We start from the raw sequence: 6,619 nt of genomic DNA, 5'->3' as shown, positions 1-6,619 counted from the left end.
AAAAAAAAAAAAAAGACTCCTTGTCTAAACAAACAAACAAAATTAAGAGCCTCCTCCTGTGCTGGCCTTAAGTAAGGACTTGACCACCCAGTTCAACCCTTGTGTTGAGTTTTGTTGTAGTGCTTTGATTTGGCTTGATTTTTTTTTCCTTTTTGAAACAGGGTCTCTCTCTCCTCTACTCCAGGCTGACCTAGAAATCACTGTGTAGCTAAGGATGACTCTAACCTTCTGATTGTCCTACCTCTCACGTGCTGGAATTACAGGTGTGTGCTACCACATTCAGTTTATGCAACACTGGGGATGGAACCCAGGGCTTCATGCATCCAGGCAAGCATTCTAACAACTGAACCCATATCCCCAGCTTAGCCTCATATTTGAGACCCTGTTGCAATGCTGCCCTCCTGTTGTCGAGAACAGATCCTGGGATATGTTAACTACTCCATCATCCGTGTCTTGTTTTCTGACTTTAGATTTGGTAATATTTCAAAACTGAGCTTATGGCAAATATTCCAAATGGTAGTAGCCTTCTAATATGGCTTCAAATATAGAGATGAAAACTATAGGTGGGCAGTGGTGGTGCATGCCTTTAATTCCAGCACTTGGGAGGGAGAGGCAGGTGGATTTCTGAGTTTGAAGCCAGACTGGTCTACAGAGTGAGTTCCAGGACAGCCAAGGCTACACAGAGAAACCCTGTCTCAAAAAAAACAAAAAACAAAAAACAAAAACAAAAACAAAACAAAACAAAACAAAAACAAAAACAAAAAAAACTATAGAAGGTGGCAAATTTTGTTGCTTCCTAGTCACATGGTGGTGGTGCAAGCCTTTAATCCTAGTGCTCCAGCACTCAGGAGGCAGAAGCAGGCAGATCTCAGGGTTCAAGACCAGCTTGGTCTACAGAGTGAGTTCCAGGTCAGCCAGAACAACATAGACAGACCTTGTCTCCAAAAAAAAATAATTGCTTCCCTGTGATGCAGTGAATATAAGAATCACAGTGATGAGAAACAGATTCTCTTCCAAAGACAGTAATGTTGTGGCAGGCAGAAACTTGGTGCTGGGACAGCTACAAAGCAAGGCAGTGTGGAAAGGGGTGGGCAGCACATAACCCGAGCTGTAGTTCCTGACAATGGAACAGGAAACAAGCCTAAGCCAAGAGATAAGTCAGATGGGCTGAGCTGAAAACAAGGCAGGTTGGTAGTACCCATAATATGAGTCCATACTCTTGAATACTTCCAGTTGGAGACTTTGATGAGATAGTGACTCTTCCTGATGATATGATGCTCAGGATTTGAGAGGAGGCCCAGTCTGTCAGTTCCAGTCTACTATTTGTCCAGGTGCCTTCCCCAGAGGGAGTCTATTGTTTAAGACTGAGCTACTCTGGGGTCCAGATAACAAGGAACAATCACAAGACAGGAAGCCTGATAGATAACCTGCCTATCATAGCCCTTGTGTTGGAGACAATCATGGAGAGAGGAGAGGCCTGACTCGGGCCTGACTCAAAAGTTCAGATGGTAAGATGGGAGAGATGGCTCAGTAATTAAGAGTGCACACTGCTCTTTCAGAGGAACCAAGTTGGGTTCCCAGCACCTACTGCCTATAACCTCTGTTCCCAGGGCATCTTACACCTCTGCCTTCCAAGGTCACAAGTATTCATGAACATGCACGCGTGCGCACACACACACACACACACACACATGCACACACACACACCTCTTAAAATAATAAAATAAATCTTTTTAAAATTTGACATCAAGAGGCTTGGTTCAGGCAGTGAAGGTACGTTGGTCAGTAGCTCTACTCTCTGTAACTGGGGACAGACCCCATCACCTTAGGATAGTTGCAGAAACTGATAGCCTCAAAGAGTCAGCACATGGCCCAACTTCTGGCCCATCTACCTGCCACACAGCTCACTGCTAGTAGAACTGAGAATTCTGAAACTCCAGCTGAGCATCTGCCTTCTACACCCTCCTTCCTCAAATCATAGAAGGCTAACTGACTGGTATTTCACACTAAAACTGTTCAGGTCTGAAGGCTGTGTTTGTTTCCCCAATTCCCAATGCAGATACATCCTGCCTAGAACATTAGCCATTCTGAGCTGTACAAACTGGCAAGTCTCTGGACTGTGAGAGAACCTGTCCAGTCTACAGGTTGCAAAGCTAAGTGTGGCCATCAGAGGCTCCTGCTATGTACAAAAGGGAAGTTTCTAAAGAGCTGTCAGATATCTGATACTTGGTGCCAGCCTAGACAACAGCCTGAGCCACCACTGCCCAGCACCCTCTCTTCTTTTATCCCCCCCCCAATTTTTTGCTTCTTCTTTTTTTAAAAAGATTTATTTTTTATTTATATGAGTACACTGCAGCTGTCTTCAGACACACCAGAAGAGGGCATCGGATCCCATTACAGATGGTTGTGAGCCACCATGTGGTTGCTGGGAATTGAACTCAGGACCTCTGGAAGAGCAGTCAGTGCTCTTAACCGCTGAGCCATCTCTCCAGCCCAATTTCTTGCTTCTTATATTTGCCTTTTTTCATTATTTTCATATTACTTTAATTTCATGTCTTTAAAAAAAGAGATGTATTTGTTTTATATATGTGAGTACACTGTAGCTGTCTTCAGACACACCAGAAGAGGGCATTAGATCCCATTACAGATAGTTGTGAGCCACCATGTGGTTGCTGGGAATTGAATGCAGAATTCTGCAAGAGCAGTCAATGTTCTTAACCATCTCTCCAGCTCCTTATAGCTTAGTCTTTGATGCTTTTATTTGTATTCATCTTCTTGCATTCAACAAATTTATGTATTTCCCTTTGTCATGCAAATTTTTTAGCATCCAGGGCTTCTCACACACTGGTCAGCACTCTGATATAAAGCTATATACTCAGCACCCCTCCCCAATTTTTAAAATTTATGTCTTTTTTTAATGTAGGAGTACTCTATCTGCATGTACACCTACATACCAGAAGAGGGCATCAGATCCCTTTATAGATGGTCATGAGCCACAAGGTGCTTGCTGGGAATTGAACTCAGGACATTTGCTCTTAACAGCCAATGCTCTTAACCACCAAGCCATCTCACCAGGCCTACCACCCACCTCCCTTTTTTTGAGATGGAGTTTCTCTATGTTGAGTTAGCTTTCCTGGAACTCACTCTATAGACCAGGCTGGCCTCAAACTCACAGAGATCCACCTGCCTCTGCCTCCCAAGTGCTGGGATTAAAGGCATGCAATACCACCTGGCCCCAGACATTTCTTACATTTTTCTTTTGAGACAGGGGGTTGCTATGTTGCCCGGGCTCAACTATCTGACAAGGCTTTGAACTTGTAACCTTCCTGCAGAGCACTTGATTTCAGCAGCCCCATTCCTGTTTCAGAGTGCCTGAGGCTGAAAGGGCTGGGGTTGCAGGCCTGTGCTGCCAGCTCTGGCTACCGGAAGACTTTAGTGTCTTCCTCTTTCCTCTCTCTATTCATTATATTATTCTTCTTTATTTAACCTCGCTTCCCCTTTCTCCTCTCCACTTTTCCTGCCTCTCTGTTTTATTTCATTCACTTACTACTTTCCCTTTTACCCCAAGTAATTTTAAAGATTTGTTTTTATTCATTTTATGTATGAGTACATTGACACTGTCTTCAGACACACTAGAAGAGGGCATCAGATCCCATTACAGATTATATTTTATATGTATACATATATATATTAGTGATTTTTCTCCTTTCTGAGTAATATTTGGAATTGAATCCTCAAGAAAAGGCTGCTAGCCAGGCAGTGGTGGCGCACGCCTTTAATCCCAGCACTTGGGAGGCAGAGGCAGGCGGATTTCTGAGTTTGAGGACAGCCTGGTCTACAGAGTGAGTTCCAGGACAGCCAGGGCTACACAGAGAAACCCTGTCTCAAAGAACAAAAGAACAACAATAAAACAAAAAACAAACAAACAAAAGGGAGCCAAAGAGTAAGGCACTTGGTCATGCAAGCCCGGCTATTTGAGTTCAGTCCCTAGAACCCACAGTAGAAAGAACCAATTTTTAAAAAACACCCTCTGTACCCAGACAGACAGACAGACACATGCACGCACACACACACACACACACACACACACACACAAATTATAAAAACATTTTTGAAAAGAAAAGGGATGGGCTCAGTGGCTAAGAGCACTGACTGCTCTTTCAGAGGTCCTGAGTTCAATTCCCAGCAACCACATGGTGGCTCACAACTATCTGTATTGGGATGCAGTGCACTCTTCTGGTGTGTCTGAAGACAGCTGCAGTGTACTCATATAAATAAAAATAAACAAATCTTAAAAAAAGAAAAGAAAAGTGACTGAGCATGGTAGCACTTGCCTTTAATCCCAGTACTTGGGAGGCAGAGGTAGACAGGTCTCTGTGAGCTTGAGGCCAGCCTGGTCTACAGACTGAGTTCCAGGACAGCTAGGGCTAGCTAAAGACACCTCCTGTCTCTAAGAGAAAACAAAAAAGTACAGAAATTTTAAGATGAATTTTTTTTAAAAGTAGCCTCTCAAAAAACAAACAAACAAAAAAGAAAAGAGCCTCTAAGGAGGTTCCCCAAATAAAATAGATACATGTACAAACACAGGAAACATAAAAACTCAAGACAGCCTGACACCTCCGAAGGATAGCTCACTTGCCAGATCTAAAAGTACTTCATCTGTTGAAGCCAAAGAATCAAATGTCTACTCATAAAAATGATCAGTGATTAGGGCTGGAGAGCTGGCTCAGTAGGTAAGAGCAGTTGTTGCTCTCTCACAGAGACCCAAGTTCGATTTTTAGTACCTAGATGGTGGCTCACAGCCATTTGTACAGGAAGTTTGATGCCCTCTTCTGGTTTCTGAGGACACCTGCACTCTCGAATGCACAAATGACTTCCAGATTTTCTTCTGCACTTTGAAGACTGAGAGGTTAGATGGCAAACATGTGCTCTTTGGGGGAGATTAAAGAAGAAGGCACAAGCCCTGTGGAAGCCATGGGGCACTTTGGGTCCAGGAACTGCAAGACCAGCAAGAAGATCACCACTGTTGACCATGGACACCTCTAATGCTTTCGGATTGTGTGCATCATGACCCACCAGAAAATTTGTTCCTTGGCTCAAGAGAGCACCCCCACTTCATCTCACAATATCCCATAATATTTGTGTTCTAACTGTAGTTCTTTGGGGTCCATTTTTGTTGTTGTTGGTGGTGGTGTTTTTTGAGACAGGGTTTCTCTGTATAGTCCTGACTGTCCTGGAACTCACTCTGTAGACCAGGCTGGCCTTGAATTCAGAAATCCACCTGCCTCTGCCTCCCAAGTGCTGGGATTAAAGGCGTGCACCACCATTACCAGGTTGGTGTCCATATTTTTAAAAACATTTTATTGATTGATTATTTTATTTATGAGTGCTCTGTCTGCATCTACATCACCAATCCAGAAGAGGATTTCTTAGGGGTTTACTGCTGTGAACAGACACCATTGACCAAGGCAACTGTTATAAGGACGACATTTAATTGGGGCTGGCTTACAGGTTCAGAGGTTCAGTCCATTATCATCAAGGTGGGAGCAGGGCAGCATCCAAGCAGGAATGGTGTAGGAGAAGCTGAGAGTTCCACATCTTTATCTGAAGGCTGCTAGCAGAATACTGACTAATAAGCAGCTAGAATGAGGGTCTTAAAGCACATACCCACAGTGACACACCTACTCCAATTAGGCCACACCTTCTAATAGTGCCACTCCCTGGGCCAAGCATATACAAACCAGAACAGAGGGCATTGGATCCCTTTACAGATGGTTGTGAGTCGCCATGTAGTTGCTGGGAATTGAACTCAGGTCCTCTGGAAGAACGATCAGTGCCCTTAACCACTGAGCCATCTCTCCAGCCCTGGGGTCTATATTTTTATCATTCACCTCCAAGTCTAGCTGGAATGCACAATTAAGCTTATGATCATAAATAAAAACTAAGGCAAAACAGGACATAAAATCAACATAAAAATCAGTAGCATTGCTGAGTAGTGGTGGCGCACGCCTTTAATCCCAGCACTTGGGAGGCAGAGGCAGGCAGATTTCTGAGATCGAGGCCAGCCTGGTCTACAGAGTGAGTTCCAGGACAGCCAGGGCTACACAGAGAAACCCTGTCTTGGAAAATCAAAAAAAAATAAATAAATAAAAAATTAAAATAAAAAAATAAAAAATCAGTAGCATTTCTAAACATCAATAACCTGGTTAGAAAGGAATCAGAAAAATCCCCATTGATAATAGTTTCAAAAGCTAATAAAGTACTTAGGAATAAATCTACTTATGTAGTGAAAGAAAATACAGTTGAAATTTCCAAGCATTATAGAAAGGAATTCAAGCAGTCAGTGCTCTTAACCACTGAGCAATCTCTCCAGTCCCAAAAAACAATCTTAAAATTTATATGTGGGCCAATGAGATGGCTCAGTGGGTAAAGGCACCTGCCACCCTGACTACTTGAGATCCATATAGAACAAGAGAATCAACTTCTACAAGTTGATGTCTGAATTAAACAACACACACACACACACACACAGTAGCATATGTACATCCAAATACACAGACAAAAGTAAATCAATAAATGTAAAAAATTAATATGTAAGTACAAATGGCATAGGAGGAAC

The sequence above is a fragment of the Mastomys coucha genome, chromosome X, assembly GCF_008632895.1.
Source record: "Mastomys coucha isolate ucsf_1 chromosome X, UCSF_Mcou_1, whole genome shotgun sequence".
NCBI classification, from domain to species: Eukaryota; Metazoa; Chordata; class Mammalia; order Rodentia; family Muridae; genus Mastomys; species Mastomys coucha.
The sequence above is the reverse complement of the archived record's forward strand: the minus strand, read 5'-3'. Positions refer to the sequence as shown.